Source organism: Gorilla gorilla, chromosome 23 (genome assembly GCF_029281585.2).
Source record: "Gorilla gorilla gorilla isolate KB3781 chromosome 23, NHGRI_mGorGor1-v2.1_pri, whole genome shotgun sequence".
Classification (NCBI taxonomy): domain Eukaryota; kingdom Metazoa; phylum Chordata; class Mammalia; order Primates; family Hominidae; genus Gorilla; species Gorilla gorilla.
Genome location: NC_086018.1, coordinates 40,283,662 through 40,300,996, shown reverse-complemented (window position 1 = coordinate 40,300,996; position 17,335 = coordinate 40,283,662). Strand labels below are relative to the sequence as shown.

The 17,335-nt window shown below is 54.2% G+C and overlaps 1 protein-coding gene across 2 annotated transcripts in view; it reads left to right on the top strand.

Moving 5' to 3' along the window:
* TCF20 (transcription factor 20) overlaps positions 1–17,335 on the top strand; it is a 185,748-nt gene that overhangs the window by 57,424 nt on the left and 110,989 nt on the right. The gene's annotated exons all lie outside the window — the stretch shown is intronic.

The following is a 17,335-nucleotide window of genomic DNA, read 5'->3' as shown; positions in this document are numbered from 1 at the left end:
GGGTTTTACCATGTTGGCCAGGCTGGTCTTGAACTCCTGGCCTCAAGTAATTCACCCACGTTGGCCTCCCAGCGTGCTGGGATTACAGGAGTGAGCCACCACGCCAGGCCAGCACTCTGATCTCTTAATAGGAAAAGGTCCCGTTCTCCTGGGAGCCCAAGAGGGCTTTCTGAAGGGTGCCCAGCACATACAACTGGCCTGCCTCCTCTTTGCCCAGGGTGCTGGACTTGCCGAAAGCTCTTGTGGTGAAGGAATTCAACCATTGCACTTTTTCGCTCAATTGCTTCACTCCCTGTGTGTTGAACATTTCCAAATCTGATTTGCAGGACTTTTTTTTCTTTTCTTTCTTTTTTTTTTTTTTTTTTTTTTGGCTAGTGAGGCTTTAGACTTCCATGCAACTCACCACGCCCAGAAATGGATGCTGGACCAATTGTCTTTACTACCCCTTTCCCATGCAAGCAATGTAACGGCCTTTGAAAGGGGGCTGGTTTGTGGTTTTCCAGCAGTAGAATGGTCTGTGGTCTTGAGCAGCTAAATTTGAAACCGGGATTTTCAGGAGGATCAACTGAGCTCTGAAACAGCTGGGCACAGTGCAAGGTGGCAGGGGTCAGGGAGAGGCAGGTGGGGCTCCTTGGGCTTGGCTGTGCTTTCACTGCTGACTCCTCAGTGCCGGGAACAGTAAGAGCTCACACAGCCCTGCTTGAATGAATGCATGCATACATGATGGGATGGATCTGTGCTATGATGAGATGCAGTAGAGTATGTTGGTTAAAAGCCTAGGCTCTAGAACTGGACAGCCTGGAGTGGAACTCTAGCTCTGCTCTTTGTTAGTGGTGTGACTGGGTAACTCAGTTCCGTTCTCTGGGCCTCAGTTTGCTCATTTGTGAAATGGTTGAACTAGATGATTCCAGCATTCCTCCCAGCTCAGACGTTCTGGTTTCTTTGTTGGCCTTCATCCCCAACAATAATGTGTCCAGAACAGAGGCGTGGTGCTCCCTGAGCCCTTTAGGTCAGCCACTATGCTCCCAAAAACCTGTGCTCCCAAATAGAGGCAACATGTCCTCTCTACCCAAATATGCCTGGGAGTTGTCGCCTTGGAAATGTGCTTTTTTGCTTCTGGGGTTGGGTGCCCATACCCTCCTATCCATGCATTTGCCCCCTCCTCCCTTCCCCCCAGCCATCCTGATCCAGCTTACATACCTCCTCCTCCAGGAAGCCTTTCCTGATGCCGACTCCCAGCTGTACTCCTTTCAAGGCCCTTCTCTGCATCTTTTGCTCCTGGCCTGGGATCCCGCCTCACTCATGTTAGGGTGTTTGTGAGAAGTTATTGAATAACTGTGCACACGTCCTCCACGGTTCAAGGGACTGATGGGAACCCACATCTATTCCTTATCTACGAAGTGCCTGGCCTGGTACGAGGAGGCACATTTGTACTCCTTGTCTGAAATTACCCACTCAAAATCTCAGTGACATAAAGAGTGTTACCCTGCTTCAAAGGAGGAAACTGAGGCTTGGCAAGCTTATTTGGAGCCTAGTCTCTGATCCCCTGAAGCGCACTTTCTTCCCACTGCCACAGCACATCTCTCTCAGACTGTGTTCTGTCCTCTGGACACCTTGCTCTGATTACCCTGATCAGATAAAGTAATCATGCTAGCCGCTAACTGGGATCGGCTCTTGCTTAGAGAGGCCATTGTAAGCATTTTGCATCTCTTATCTCATGTAATCTTATAGCAACCTTATAAGGTAGGTCCTATTCTTATCCCCGTTTTACAGGTGGAGCATGTGTGGCTCTAAGAAGGAACTTACTCAAGGTCACACAGTCACACAGGAAGGAAGTGGTGGAGCCAGGATTTAAAACCAGACAGCCTGATGTAGGTGCCTGCCAAACTGAATTGCAGTTCTTCAATTCACTGTTCCAGTCAACCCTGCCTAGGTTCCTCAGGGCGTATTTCTTGAGTATGCACTGTGTGGGTCAGAGGACAAGGGGCAGAGGATGACAGACCCATGTCCTTTGGCCAATCTCAAAGCCCCACTGGGAGGGGAAAGGTACAGTTCTCTGAGGTCTTTCGAGGGTCTGCACTGTGCTGAGACCCTCTGAAGGGACACTGCTGTTATGCTGTCAGCTTCACATAGGGTGAGGCAGGCTCAGAGGGGTCAGTGGCTTGTCTAAGGTCACCCAGTGAGTGAGTTGGGGAGCCAGGATTTGAACTTGAGCAGTCAGCCTCAGAGTCCCTACCCCTTTCCACCATTTCTTCCTGCCTTACAGGACACGGCATATGAGCTGCTATGGGGGAAAAGCATAGAAAGTGGCATTTGACTTGGACTTGGGGGTCAGGCTTCTCAGAGGAAGTGAGGTCTAAGTCGAGACCCTCATGTAATGCAGGAAGTGGTGGGAGTAGGGGGAGGAGAGAGAACAGCATGTGCAAAGGCCCAGAGGCAAGAGAGAGCATGGTTTGTTTAAAGAACTGGGTGCAGTGGCTCATGCCTTTAATCCTAGCACTTTGGATGGCTGAGGTGGGAGGATCACTTGAGCCCATGAGTTCGAGACCAGCTTAGGCAACATAGTGAGACCCTATCCCTACAAAAAAAATAAAAAAAAAATAAAATAAAAATGAAAACCAAAGAGAACAGAATGAAGGTGTTTGTTCTAGGTTTCTTCACTGGCATTTCCAGTTGCAATCTTTGAGTAGTCAGTTTATCTAGAAGGGTTTACGGAATGCCTCATGTGGATTCTGTACCATGTTAGGTCTTAAATGCAGACCCAGCCCTTGGTAGGGGTAGGGACTGGTGCATTGCTCAGTGGGGGTCCCAAGGACTGAGGCGGGAATACTAGCTCCAGGATTTGGGAAGGGCCAGGAGGAATGGAAGTACTTTATAGTCGGTGGGAGCTGCCTTGTGTCCTTGCCTGTAACCCTGACATCCTAGATATGGGAAGGATGAAATGAGATAACCAGGACCTGGCGCTTAGTAGGCCCTCACCAGATGCCAGGCACAGAAGCTCAGTGGCAGGCGTGTGCCAAGTTTGGGGCAGCCAGTGGTCAGCAGCCCAGCTGCCCCATGGCACCAGGGAAGATGGGAAGGGCCCTGCCGTGGAGTAGGCAGAGCAGGGCCTGGAGGGGCCCTGGGCCAGGAGCCTCAGGCTGAAGCGAGCATGGCCAAGTGAAGTGCATGGCCTCTCACTGGAGGGCAGAGGCTGGAACACTGGACAGGGAAGTCCCCACCAGGCCAAGGATGGCTTGAACAGCTATGGAGTAGGAGGCTCAGGCCAAGGATCTGGCCACGGCCCAGAGTCCAGGCACTGGACGCTTGGGTCTCTGTTTTGTCCCAGTGCTTCCTGGGCCTTGGTTTCCCCATCTTGACACAGGGCGTTGGTGCTTAACCTCTCAGGCATTGCCGTGGGGTAGGAAGGGGGTGTGAAGCGCCTGTGCTGGGCTTGCAGGTAGTAGGTGCTCAGCCCCTCGGAACGAACGCTGCTGTTGTACACAGAGAAACAGAACCAGGACCCCAGGCCAGGCCTCCTCTTGCTGTGGCCTCCCTGAGCTGGGACTTGGGACAAAAGGTGGTTGGGACTGCCATGCCCTGCCCTTTCCAAGCCCACCTTTGTAGGGGGCAGCCAGGGCTCACTCCAGTGGCCCATGAAGGCTTTAGCCCTGGAGCTGCCCAGCTAGCCCTTCAGGCTCTGGGCCACTTTGCTGGCCTCACATCCCAGCTCACCTTCCTGCTCTGCAGCCTCAGAGATGCCCTTCCCTTTCTGAGCCTTGCCAGGTAAAATGCAGCCCTCTCTGGTCCTCATGACGACCACCTAAGGTGCAGGGTGCAAATCCCCAGCACACAGTAGGTGCTCTATGAACGGTCACACTTGCCTTTACCCCACAGTCTCCAAGCACATCAGTGAGCTGCGATTCTCACCTGTGGTGGGCGTTGGCCCCTTTTAAGCCATTCACTCTGGGGCCAATTATAAATAGACACATAATCGCCCCTATCTATAGAGATAAGACATACTCTTCAGATGAGCCCGCCCCTCCCCTGCCCCCCTCCACGCTGGCACGCGCTCTCCGCAGTTGAAGGCGAGGAGGGATCGGGTGCTCCCCTCCCTCCTCCATCCATCCATCCCTCCTCCCCGCTGCTCCTCCATCTCCACCCTGCAGAGGTGAGATCGGCAGGGGCCGTGATGTCAGAGGCTCAGCTGATGTCACCGCCCCGGCCCTGTGACTTCACTTGCCGGCTTGGGCAGGAGGAGCCGCGAGGAGGCTGAGAGCCGAGAAACTGCCCCCCTTTCCTTTTTCTTCTCCTTTTTTCCCTTTCCCCTCCTCCCCCGCCTCGGCTCAGGAGTTGTTTTCCTCCCCCGTGGTCGCCGGGCTGGCAGGGGGTCTGGGGCAAGGGCCCGGGAAGGATGCGGCTGCAAAGGTAACGGTGTGCGCGGTGCCTCTCCCGCGGTCGTGAAAGTTTGCTCTGGCGTGCGAGGCGTGCCCGCCGGGTGCTCCGCCGCGCCGCGCTGCCCTGGCCCGAGGCTCCCCGGGGGCGGGCAGGGGCCGCGCCGGGCCAGGGCAGGGCTGGGCAGGGGCCTCCCGGGCGGCCTTTACTGCCTTGTCCCCATCAAAGGCCGCAGCTGCTCGAGTGGCGGCTGTAGCTTTGAAACTGCCATAAAGAGCGATGGAGGGCGGGGAGGCGGGGGATGTTCAGAGCAGTGCCCAGGAGGGTGGCCGGGAGAGGAGGGGCCCGAGGGGGCTGCTCGGGGAGCGCGGCAGCAGCAGGGGCGTGAAGGGCAGGGCCCCGGGTCACAGTCCCAGGGGCCGAGTGCCCGCCCCCGTCCCCTCCGGTCCAGATCCAGCCGCCGTGCGCAGCCAGCCCGGGTGTGAGGGTGCAGAGCGGCGGGGGGTTGGGGCTGGCTGCTCCCTCTCCCCCCCTCCACTATTTCCAGGCATGTTCTTCCACCTCCAGCAGGCCATTTGTCAGTGGTGATGCGGGACAAAGGAGGGGCAGTGGGTGGTCTGCTGCGAGTTGGGCGATGGGCACGGAGAGAGGGCCGAGAGAAACGCCAACAATGAAGAGGCAGATCGAGGGCTTTGCTCATTCAGGCTGTCGAGGGAGCCGTCATTTTGTGTTAGCGTGTGTGTGTCTGAGGTGGGAGGAGGAAGAGAGCGGAGAATGACAGGAGAAGGATTATGACATTGTGTTGTCTCTGTTTGTGGTAAATGCAAATTTGGCACCAGTGGTTTCCCGGGAAAAGGAGCAGCAAGTAACCCAGGCCGAGGCCCTGGCCCAGACCCACGGAGGGAGCCCGTGCTGGGCTGCGTGGGGCTTTATTTGGCCCTCCCTTTTTTTCTATCTGGCGTGTGCTTCTTCCATTTATTTTACAGTGAAGAGCTGGAGACAGACAGGCCGGCGAGGCAGGAGGAGCCGGCCCCCTCCTCCCAGGCATGGCAGCCCCTCCTCAGCTCACCCCGGAGGAGGCCTGGGCAGCTCTCCCAACCCCCAGGCGCTGTCCCAGCTCCCCGGCCTCCCTCCCAGGTCTCTGCCCCCAGCCAGGGTCACCGTTCCATCATTCTCTTAGCCTGGGCAGCCTGAGGTCTCTGAAGGCTACTTCTGCCCGCAGCTGCTTCCCAAGCGTGACCAGAGACCGAGAACCTGGGACCGAGGCTGGGATGGGGCTTTGCAGAACGAAGGCCAGGGCTGGGCGCTTCCCCGGCTACAGTGCTGGCCTGGCTGGCCTGGAGGTTGGCAAACAGCTCTGCAGCCAGGGGCTGTTAGCACAGCCTCCTGGACCTTGACTCCTCTGATGGGCCCATGAGGGCAAGGGAGCTTGAGCCTGCCCTGGGCCAGGAAGCGGCCATGGTACAAGTCTCTGGGCTGCCACAGGGCTCAGGCAGGTGCAGTGACATGGGCGCAGGTGGTCAGTGTGTTTACAGCAGGCCTCCAGAGAGTGCATGGTGGAGTGAGTTTTACCAGAGCCAGGCCGTAGCTCAGGCCCTAGCAGAGACTGTGAGTTCTAAGCTGAGAAGCCAGGGCAGGAACCATCTACAGGCGGAGGGTCAGGGGAAGGCTGTGGCTCTCCTTCCAGTCTCCCTTCCCCTGGAGCTGGTCCCTAACCTGACCTCACCACCTCCTCTTTTCTGGTCAAGTCTTATGGTCTCAATTCACTTCCTCCAGGAAGCCTTCCCTGTCCTCCTGTGCCTGGCCCACCTTCTTTGCCCTCTCACAGTCCTGACCACACAGAGGTGGGTCTGTCTTCCTGTTAGGCCTTTGGGTGCAGAGCCTGGGTGACCATCCTTGGGTACAGGGACACTTAAGGCCTCCCCTCTGCACTCCTGGCACCTGCCCAGACCTGGGCATAGAGGAGCCCTGTGCCTAGAGCTCAGAGGAACAGACCCAGACTCAGATCCCCCAGGAAGTGGGACCACCAGGATGGAACAGCTGCCCTCTCCCCATGTCCTAGACGGTGTGATGGGCTCAATTCCTTTGGGCAAACTCACCCCAAGGGGTTTTTTCCCCACAGAAATCTTTTCCCTGAGTACCCCTGTGAGGTCTGACAGGGAAATCAAGAGAGGCTTCACAGAGGAGGTGGCATTTGAAGGCCTTGAAGAGTGAGTAGGAGTTTGCCGTGCTAAGGCAGGAGAGGGTGTACCATCAGAGGGAAGTGCAAGAACAGTGCATCCAGGGTGTAAGAGGCGGGTTGCGCTCTGTGGCTGAAGCCGTTGGAAGAGTGGGGAGAGGCGGCGACAGTGGAAGTGGGGCCCTTGTTTCACTGGCTAGGGGAGCCACTTGTGGAGGAAGGGAGAACCTGACCTGATGACAGACTGGGCAGTGCCACATGGACATCGCGGTCACTGCAAACTCGCCTTCTTTGGACCCGTTTTCAGGATCTTGCAAAGCTGGCTTGTTCTAGCTGCTCCCAAGCCAGCCTCTCTCAGGCTGCCTTGTGCTGGGATTCCCAGATGGCCTCAGATTTGAATTTAAAGAACAGCTTGGGTCTTCTTTTAATTTGGAGTCTCAGGACCAGCCCAGGACACATTCTGAGCTGAAACCAAATTGGCGGGAAGCAGTTTGGATGCCGATCAAGGGGTGAAGGGTTCAGGAGCAGCTCCTCCAGCCTGGGACCCTGAGATGACTGGAGGCTCCTGTGGGAGACTGGGGTGGCTAGTCCCCCAGACCTATCCCCAACGGAGATGGCAGCACAGAGGGGTGGCCAACGTCCTGAGGCCAGACTGCCTGGGTTCAATCCTGGCTCTCCCATTTCCTAGCTGTGTGGCTTCAAGGAAGTTACCCGCCCTCTCTGAGTCTTTGTGTTCTTGGGTAATAATAATACCTACATCACAGGGCTGAGGTGAGGATTACATGAGATCATTCTCACAAAGCAGTCAGCCAGAGCCTGGCTCCCAGGGGGCACTGAATAATTGTTAGCTTAAAAAAAGATAACTCCAGAGAGTTGAAGGCTCTAGCACCTAGTGTCTGGGGGCTAATCACTCAATCCATCTGAGCCTCAGTTTCCCTAGTTGTAAAATGGAGATGGTCATCGTGTCTGGTAATAATAGCCAAGACTGAGGAGCACTGACTGCGAGATTTGCAGGCTGTGTTCTAGTTGCCTAACTATGTATTAGCTTAATAGTCTCTCCCCACCCTGAGCCACATGTAGGGGCAGAGCAGGGGCCAGGGCAGCCTAGAAACTAAAAGTGTGCAGGGAAAAGCCCCAGAGATTTGGTAGTTTCTGGGTGAAGCTAAACTAGTCCCCTTGCTTAGCAAAGGCAAGAACAGAGGGAAGTGGATGGCTGGAGTGTGAGGCATGGAGACCACAAAGGCCCACCCACCACTGTAAATGAGCTGCCTGGGGCTGGATGCCCCTCATACGTGGCGGAGTCACCTACACACCGTGGGGCCTTGAGCGAGTCGTGACCACCATCCTGGACTTCGATTTCCCTAGCTGTGTGAGGCGGACTTGGGTCTGTTCACCTCTCAGGCCCGCCACTGCTCTAAGGGGCTGTGATTCTCTTGTTGCTTTGGTTTTCTTGGAAGGTTTCCATGTAGATAGTGACTTGGGCGGTATCATCTGCCCATTGATTTTTCCAGAAAGGATGCTTTCTTCCCTCCCACTCTGCACTCAGCCCACAGATGAGTGACCTCTTGCCTAGCTTTCCCATTTCTCCTCCTGTCCCTGCTAGTAACTCACCTGGTCTAGGCTCAGAGACCGAGAGGGCCCAGCCCAGTAGCAGCTCCCCAGAGGGCACAAGAGCCCCATAGACAACACACCCCATCACCTGTGAGGAGCACCTGGGGTGGTGTCTATGGGGCTGGGGAGCCACATCCAGCCCACACCTGGCTTTGTGAGCCTGATTGCCACGGAGGCTCCCAGTGGCTCATTCACTCTCCCTCCTCCCCTCAGCAGAAGCTTTGGGATCCAACAGGTGTGGCTTACTCCTTGCTCTGCTGTGTCTGCTGGGTGACTGTGGGCACCACACCTCCCTGAGCCTGTTTGCTCATGGAGTGAATCATCCCACCTCATGGAGCACCTGAGGCTGGAACGATGGCAACAGCACTTCTGGCACTGAGAAGCGCAGTCACTGATTGAGCCCTGTGTGCCTGCAGCCCTCAGTCGGGGGTGATGTTAATGTCCCTGTTCTACGGGTGAAAAGGCTGAGGCTTCAGGAGCTTAGGGAGCTTGCTGAAGGTCACATTGCCCTCTGTCCTTCCTTATTTTATTTTATTTATTGAGAGGGAGTCGCTCTGTTGCCCAGACTGGAGTGCAGTGGCGCAATCTCTGCTCACTGCAGCCTCTGCCTCCCAGGTTCAAGTGATTCTCCAGCCTCAGCCTTCCAAGTAGCTGGGATTACAGGCACCTGCCACCAGAGACAGGGTTTCACCATGTTGGCCAGGCTGGTTTCGAACTCCTGACCTCAGGTGATCCGCCCGCCTCAGCCTCCCAAAGTGCTGGGATTACAGGTATGAGCCACTGCACCTGGCCCTTCCTTTCTTTTTAACACCTGCCTACTACCAAGAAGGCACAGAGGCAGATGATGATGCTGGGAGTCCATCTGAGGCAGGACAGGTAAAGGAAGCCTAGAGAGCCCTAGGGGAGGAGGCTGGGGAGACACAAAACTTGTGAAGAAGTGGTTACCATGCATGTCTGTCATCATTTGCCCACAGAGGGATATACTGATAATGGGAATAATGGTCGTCAGGTGGGCAGGGGAAGGGGTACCCTGCACCATCATGTCTGCTGAGGAAGATACAGTCGTGGTTCCCTCTTCCCAAGATGTTTCTGCTCACCTTTGCTCAGGACATGGGGTTGCTTAAGGGCAATGTGTGGGTTCAGATCCGGCCTCTGCACTCACCTGCCGTGTGATCTCAGGCTAATTATTTATTGCTGTGAGCCTTAGCGTCCACGCCTGCACATGGGGATGGTCATTGTACTCACAGTGTTGTGAGGATGTTGTGAGTGAACGCAGGTAATGCACTTAGCACCATGCCCAGCTGGTGGGAGAGCTCTAGGAATGTTCTCTGTTGTCGTCCTCTTGAATCAGCCTTGCCTCTCCTCAGCATTCCCTCAGCACCTGCTGTAAGTCAGCGCCAAGCCCAGGCAGCCTCCTCCTGTGCCCTGGGCTAAGCCGCCAGCCTCCAGGCCTGGGAGCTGAGCGTCTGGATCTGCCGCGCAGGGGGAACAGCCTCTGAGAGTTGGTGTGTTGGCTCCCACTGCTGGCGTGACAGACATCCTGAGGAAATATGTCACTTTACAATAGTTTTTCAAAGAAATTTCTAGAAAGCTCTTTTAACCCTATGGGGGCCATTCATAGCCTGGACTTCCGTTAGGTCCTAGTCTCAGTTTTTTCTTGATTTGCTGAGGACCCGCCCGCTCCCGGGCCTCGGTTTCCTCATCTGTAAAGCAGTAACTACCCAGCTCAGAGGGCTGCCTATGTGAGATGAAACTGCTCCTGTGAAACATGCTTTGTAACCTCGAGAGCACTTTACAGAGCTTTCGGTTCTGTTTCTGGTCATTCACCAGACGGCCGCAGGCAGATGCCTGAGCAGGGTCATACTGTATGCCCAGGCTGGGTGTGCACAGCAGTGGGATGCCAGCTTGGCTCTCAAGGGCTCCGAGTCGTGGCCTCACTAAAACCCTTGAACTTTGTAATTTCTAGAGAATGTGGAAGGCTTTACAGGCAGCCCTGCTCCTTCGCAGGGAAATGCTGATAAGTGTCTTGTCCTGGTCACTGGTTCAACCCACGTATGTTTTTGGAGCAGCTCCTTGTGCTGGGCACTGGCCTGGCTGATGGGGATGAAGCTGAAGACCAGAGGTCAGCCTTGCCTTTGAGAGCTTGGCCTCGGAGGAGGGATATGGAAACTCACATCCAAAACCCTGATGACTGAGGTTCAGGGTGACGTGACACAGGGCCTGCTCTTCTCAGAAGAGGCTCAGCCACAGGGCAGGAGGATCGCGTCTAAATACATATTGGCTTGTGTCCTGTGCTCAGAATCCTTCATCATCTCCTCTTTTTGCCCAGGGATAAAGTCACAAAGCCTCTGTGGCCTGCACTGTCCTGCTCCAGCTGCATCTCCAGCTTTCTCATTTCACTTACATTACCCTGCAGGCCCCTGTGCCCTTCCTGGAAATCTACTTGTTCCCTCCTACCGCAGGGCCTTTGCCCATGCCGTGCCCTCTGCCTGGAGCTCTCCTCCAACTTCACCATGTGGTTACTTCCTATTTGTCTTTCAGGCCTCAGCTCAAATGTCCTAGATCCCCAAGGCTCAGGGTCCCTATTGTACATCTGCTGTGCTCCTGCCACACTTTCTTACTAATTTGTATCATGGCTGTTATCAGATGATTATTTATGTGATGATTCTTTTTCTAACGGCTCCATGGCACCATAAACTTCATGACCACAGGGACCCTTGGGATCAATGCTTGTCATAAGGGCTCAGTCAATGTTTGTTGAATGAATAAATAAGTGTTAAGAGTTTGTGGAGGAGGTGACATTTGAGTAAGACTTGAAAGAGGATATAATTTCAATCCGTAGGGAAGAGGGAAGGGCATTCCTGCTGCAGGGAGCAGACAGGCACAGGACAGGAAGCCAACTTGTCTAGTTAGACAGAGAGGCAGAATGAGACCTGGGAGAGAAGGTTTGGAGAAGCAAGCGGAGCGAGATAGAGCAGTGTATTCCAGGCTGATAGGAATAAACTTGAATGGTGAAGCCGCTCAGGACCCACTGACAGACTTCTGAGCCAGGGGGAGCAAAGTCAAAACCGGCTTTGGATAACTGTAATGAATCCGCCACAGGGATGGGTGGGCAGGGCAAAGTGGCTCCAGTCGAGGACGTTAAGAGTTGGAGAATTCACGGCTCCTGCTGCTTTCTGCTCCCCTGGAATCAAACGTGATTTGGCAATTATCCCTGAGAGCTCGCAGGGAGATGCAGGGCAGTGATGAGGAACCTCACACGGCGTGGCTGCTTCCAGAAGACAATCGCCTTGGCGTCAGGGCAGCTATTCCCGAGTCACTAGAGGGAGAGACGGAGTTGATTGAGCATCGGCATCTGCGTTTCTTGGCTTCTCCTATTGAGAAGGCAGCATCCAGCTCTGCATCCCTGCACCTGTGTCCTGGTACCTTATTAATAAGTGGCCCAGGAATCTTGACGCTGAAGGACCAACCTGTGGCAGAAGATGAGCAGAAACATTTCTGTCAAATGCCCAGCAAACAAGACTCCATGCCTCCATGGGGAGCCAGCACATAAGAGTCAGGACTGTTGAGGACCTGAGGACAAATCCCAGCGCCACCACTTAGCAGCTGTGCACCTTCGAGCATCTTCTAAGTGACTCTGGGCCTCCATTTCTTCACTTGTGAAAATGGAGGCTGCCCTGGTGTTGTGAAGGTTAAGGTTAAGTGACATATATGGATCCCCAAGCACAGGGAACACTGGAGGCTCAGGAAGTAGTGGCCGTTATCATGGCTGCGTTTTTCTCCATGGTTTGAATTCTTAGCAGGAAGCTTGGGTTTCAGGCTTAAAAATGAAGAGCATGTCAACAAAACAGGATGGAACAAAGTCTTTTCCCAGCATGCCTCAGCATGTGGCACTGCCTTCCCGTGGAGCCCAGACAATGATGTGGCTAAAAGTCTTGAGCTTTCAGGCAGAAATAATCCCAAAGGAAAGGAACTTCCTTATTGTCATCTTATAACAAAGCAACGCAGGGGCCCTGTAGCCTGTCAGATTCAGCTCTGCCCCCTCCGAGCTGCTCTGTGCCTCAGTTTCCTCATCTGCAAAATGAGGCGAGAACAGTACCTACTTTATAGGGTTGTTGTAAGGATTAAGCAAGTTACTGCAGGAAAAGCTCTTAGAGCATGCCTTTGTCACTGCGACTCTTAGATCATTTCATATTCAGGTTAACTCTTTGTAGCGCCCTGAGTGACTCTGTGGGGGCTTTGGAGCCAGAAGACTGAGTTCAAATCACAGCCTCTTCCTAGCTGTGTGACCTGGGCAAGTCTCTTAACCTCTGTGTGCACCCATTTCCTGCTCTGTACAATGAAGATGACAATCCCTGCCTCATGGGTTTGTTGTGAGGAGTGAATGGGATCACTCAGGTAAGGGCGCCGACTCCCCTGAGGCAGGCAGCTCACCTGGCCCCTCCCAGCCCAATTTACAGCTGAAGAAATTGGATGATTTAAAGACACACACTGGTGAGACCAGGCTGGCCCCAGCTCAGTGACTGGCCCGGTGAGAGTCCAGCCACTGGGGACAGTGAGGGCCGGGCAGGTGGGGGTGATCTGTGCGCTCAGGTTGCACGGGCTTCCCGTTTCTTGGCCTATCCTCAGGTGTTAGCTCTCTGCTCACCTGTGGGGAAGATGTGTAAGTCGATTCACAGCAGCTGCTGCTTGTTGGGCAGACGGTGGTCTTCCAGGTATGGGGTCCGAGAGTCTGAGGCCCCCCCACCTGCCCCAGCTGCCCAGTGTCCAGGGCTTAATATATGACTGCTGGAGGGGCTGGCGCTGCCCATGCCGTCCTCTTACATTCTTTCCCTATCGGCCTGCAGACTTTTGGTCCTACTGACTGTCTAGGTCCATCTCTGTCTTTCCAGTGTTTGCTGAGTGCTGGGAAGCTTGGTGGTTAAGAGTGCAGCCTCTGAAAACCTGGGTTCAAATACCAGCTCAGCCTCTTCCAAACTGTGTGACTTGGGATAAGTTAAACTCTTTGCATCTCAGTGGCCCCATCTGTAAAATAGGGGTGATAACAGTACCAAACTCATTAGACTGCTGCAAAGAAGAAGAACTGGGATGATAAAGGGAAATCTGCATAGTGCCTGGTTCATAGTAAGCCTGGATTTCTCTGGGCTGTATCATCCTCATTAACATCATGTTAATGGACATGGTACCCTACCCTGCGCAGGATGCCGGAGACCCAAGAGAAGCAGAGGTGTCTCTGCCCTGCATATGCTCACAGTCCAGGGGGAGAGATGGATGCATCCCAGATTAGGATGCCACACTTCTATCCTGGAGGGCAGAGTGGAGGGGCAAACCTGGAGAGCAGAAGTTTCTGTGGGACCCTGTGAAACAAATCCATGCCAAACATGTCAATGCTATAAGGCCCTGCAGCATCCCACCCTTGCCCAACACCGCAGCTTCATCTTTTTCCCCTGCACTGGGCACAGTCCTCCTGGGCACAGCAGGTGGCTCTCCCCCACACCCCTAAGTCTTGGTATTCTCTGGTCCTCTGTTTTAAGGCCCTCCCCACCACCATAACTTTAGAGCCTCCCCTGACCTTGCCCCAGAAAGAACTGTTCTGAGCCCCCATGCTCCCTCCATGCGGGCTCAGATACTTGCACAAAGCAGGGGCTCTTGTGGAATGAGGCCACAGAATGAGGGCGTGCCCACAGAGGCTCTCCACCCCTGCTGTTTGTGCACTCTCAGTATCCTTGTGCTTTGCAAGGGGACAGTGCGTGGCTTGGGGACAGGCACAGCAGGAGGCTGTGGGGAGTTTCCCGCTCTGTTAGCCAGAGGCTTTTGTAAGTTGCCTCCTGGCAGACTGCAGATGAAGCCCCGAGCTTGTGAGCAGGAATTCCAGGCCTCCCTCTCGGTGTGACTGAGTTAGCTGGCGGCGCCTCCCAAGAGGAAGGAGAGCTGGAGCTTGGTGAAGGATAAAGGTGAGGGCTGTGTGTCTGCTCATGAGAGCTGGCAAGTGAGGAAGGACATCCGCCTGCTCTGAAGGCACCGACACCCTGGCTCACTTCGCACAAGTCACTGATCTGCCGAGCAGGGCCAGTCTCCTCAATCAATCCACGCTGACAGATGGTAGTGGAATCAGTGACCTAGAGGCAGAAGGCTCCATTTGTAATCCTGGAGTGGCCCAGGCGCCTGGAGGAGGGCAGAGGAGTTTGTAATAAAAGGAGTGATACAGTGTTTCCAAAAGCCATCTTTGAGCCAGAGGAGGAGGGAAAGGATTTTGTTTCTAGAATTGATACACTGATTCAGTTCAATGAGTAATTTTTGAGTGGACTGGGTTAGGAGGGAGGGGGAAAAAACTAGTCTACTGTTTTTTTTGTTTTGTTTTGTTTTGTTTTGTTTTGTTTTTACTGTTCTTTCCTTAAAGAGCTCCGAGTGTGGTAGGAAAAACAGGATCCATGCATTTGAGACAATGAGAGAACAACATAAAACACTAATGTGATTTCAGAGGAAGGGGCGCTCAGTTATTGAGTGCCTGCCACTGTGCAATCTTGGGCAGCAACTTAACCTGTTTGAGCCTCAGTCTACTCATGTCCTTTTGTGTCCATGTTATAGAACATGCAGCTAGTGTTAACAGTGCCTGGTACTGCACTGAATTTTTTTTTTTTTTTTTTTTTTGAGACGGAGTTTTGCTCTTGTCGCCCAGGCTGGAGCGCAACAGCACAATCTCAGCTAACTGCAACCTTTGCCTCCAGGGTTCAGGAGATTCTCCTGCCTCAGCCTTCCAAGTAGCTGGGATTACAGGCGCCCGCCACCACGCCCAGCTAATTTTTGTATTTTTAGTAGAGACAGGGTTTCACCATGTTGGTCAGGGTGGTCTTGAACTCCTGACCTCAGGTGATCCACCCCCCCCCCCTCCCCTTGGCCTCCCAAGTGCTGGGATTACAGGCGTAAGCCACTGTGCCTGGCCTATGCAGCTCTCTTGAGTCCCACAACACCTTATGAGTGAAGTAATTAAAAAAATTTTTTTTTCTTTTAAATAAATAGAGATGAGGGGGAGTCTCACTGTGTTGCCCAGGTTGGTCTTGAACTCCTGGCCTCAAGCAATCCTCACACCTCGGCTTCCCAAAGTGCTGGGATTACAGGTGTGAGCCACCACACCCGGCCCAGTGAGATAATATTATCTCCATTTTACAGCTGAGGAAACCAAAGGGGAAAGTGACTTGTCCAAGGCCACACAGTCCAAGAGTAACCCACGGCTTCCTGTTGGCTATGATGCCCATACATGTTCTTTTTCCAGATGGAACCAAAAGAGAAAGTGGCAGGCTTTCAGGGATAAAGAGGCCCAGCTGGCCTGGTCCAAGGACTGGGGAAGTTTCCAGGTGGAGGGCATCGGGGCAATGTTCTGGCAGGGTCTAAAAGGGCGGGGAGGGGGCTGCATGGTTATAAGAGGCAGGAGCTGACAGGCGCCTGGACTCCAGTTATCTGTCTGCATTCTTTATTCTTTCCCTTTTGAATGAGGCTCTGCGACAGATTGTCAGCATCCCCCGGGCCCTGCATCTGAGACGCAAGTGAGGTTATGAAGAAGGGAAAGAACGGAAGCATGATGGGGCAGGGGACTCTAAGGAAAAAGGATTCATCTTTCTTACATGAATTCTCTCAAGAAATTAAGGGTGCCCCCAACACCAGTCTTCAGGAGGCCCTGCATTCTCCTATTTTTGTCCAGAAAACATTGATTTGTGCTGAGTGCCTCTTCCATCTTTCCCTTTACAGCCCTGATCCCAGGAAAAGCCAGGTACTGGTCTTTTAAAAGTCTTGAGGCCTGAGAATTTGAAAATGAAACTCAGAAGAACAATGGGAATAATCAGAGGGCAGGGCTTCGTGGCTTGTTCAGCTCTGCCCCGGAAGAGCCTGGCATGCAGGAGGTGTTGGGGAATCAAGTCCCCAGGAATAGTCCTGACCTGCTTTGGAACCAGCCCCCACTTTGTGAGATTGGACAGAAGCCAGGAGAAATCACTGCCTTCCCCAAGTACATGCTCCTGCCAAGGGGCCCAGGACCACCTGGGGCTCTGCCTGGGACCCTGAGACCCTCCTTGGGTAGCCTGAGAAAAGGCAATGGCTAGGTGGGGTGAAAGGTCAAAAAGTAAAAGCAGGCCCCGGGAAGCTGTGTACCTCAAATATATGGAAATCTGGGTTCCAGACCACACCTGGTTCCTGACAATCCCCACCTGCTGCCGGAAGCACTTTTCCAATCCCAATTTACTTGTAAGTTGGGTTGCTTCAGGAGAGGAAGCCACATACTCCCCTAACATCTAGGACAGATGGGAGCCTAATTTAGAATCGGCAATTTTAGCCAACATTAGGGACATCTAATCCAAACTCTCCTCACCCTCAGGAAACTGAGGCCCAAAGTGGGAAGAGAATTTGGCCAGGTCAAAGGTCAGGGGCAGGATCACAAATTCTCAACGCATCCTACTCTTGCTGGCCTTGTCACTTTTGATGGCCGTGGGGGCACCAACATCTACATATTAGTTGCTCTACAATTGCGATTTTCTTTATAAAGAAGTCAAGCCCTTCCTTTGCTCTAGAAACATCAGGTTTGCAAAGGCTGGGAACAAGCTGAGGCCTTGGCACCGCAAATCCTCTGCCTTATCGGCAAATTAATTCGGGACCCTGGGCGCAGTCAGCCTGGCATTGCAGCTTCTTAATGCCGCAGCAGAAGGCAGCTGGAGCGTCCGTTTTACAGGTGAGGTAGGTGGGCCTCCCTCCTCGTGTTTTCGGCGGTGGAAACTGAGGCTCTGAGAGGACCCAAGTCGTTCCTCCACGGACACCCGGAACCCATGGGCGGGGGCTGCCAGGGACCCAGGCGGGACCAGCTAGGTCTTGGGCTGCCCCCGGCCCAGAGGGCTCTTGGCGGGCAGGAGTCGCCCCCACGCCCGACCCCACTAAACAGGTCACCGAGAGGAGACCGGGTCCTAGCCCGCGGACTTCCCGGGCCGCAAGAGGCGCGATTCTGGCGTTGGAGGCTCCAGGGAACTCCAGAAATCCCAGAAAGATTCCGGGCCACCAACTCCCCAGAAAGTTGGCTCGCGTCCACCCCCAAGACGGCCCTGAGGCGCAGGCCAAGATGGCACTGGGCGGGTGGCGCGCTGCGCCCAGCGGCCGCAGAGGAGAACCCCGTGCGACCCTGCCGCGAGG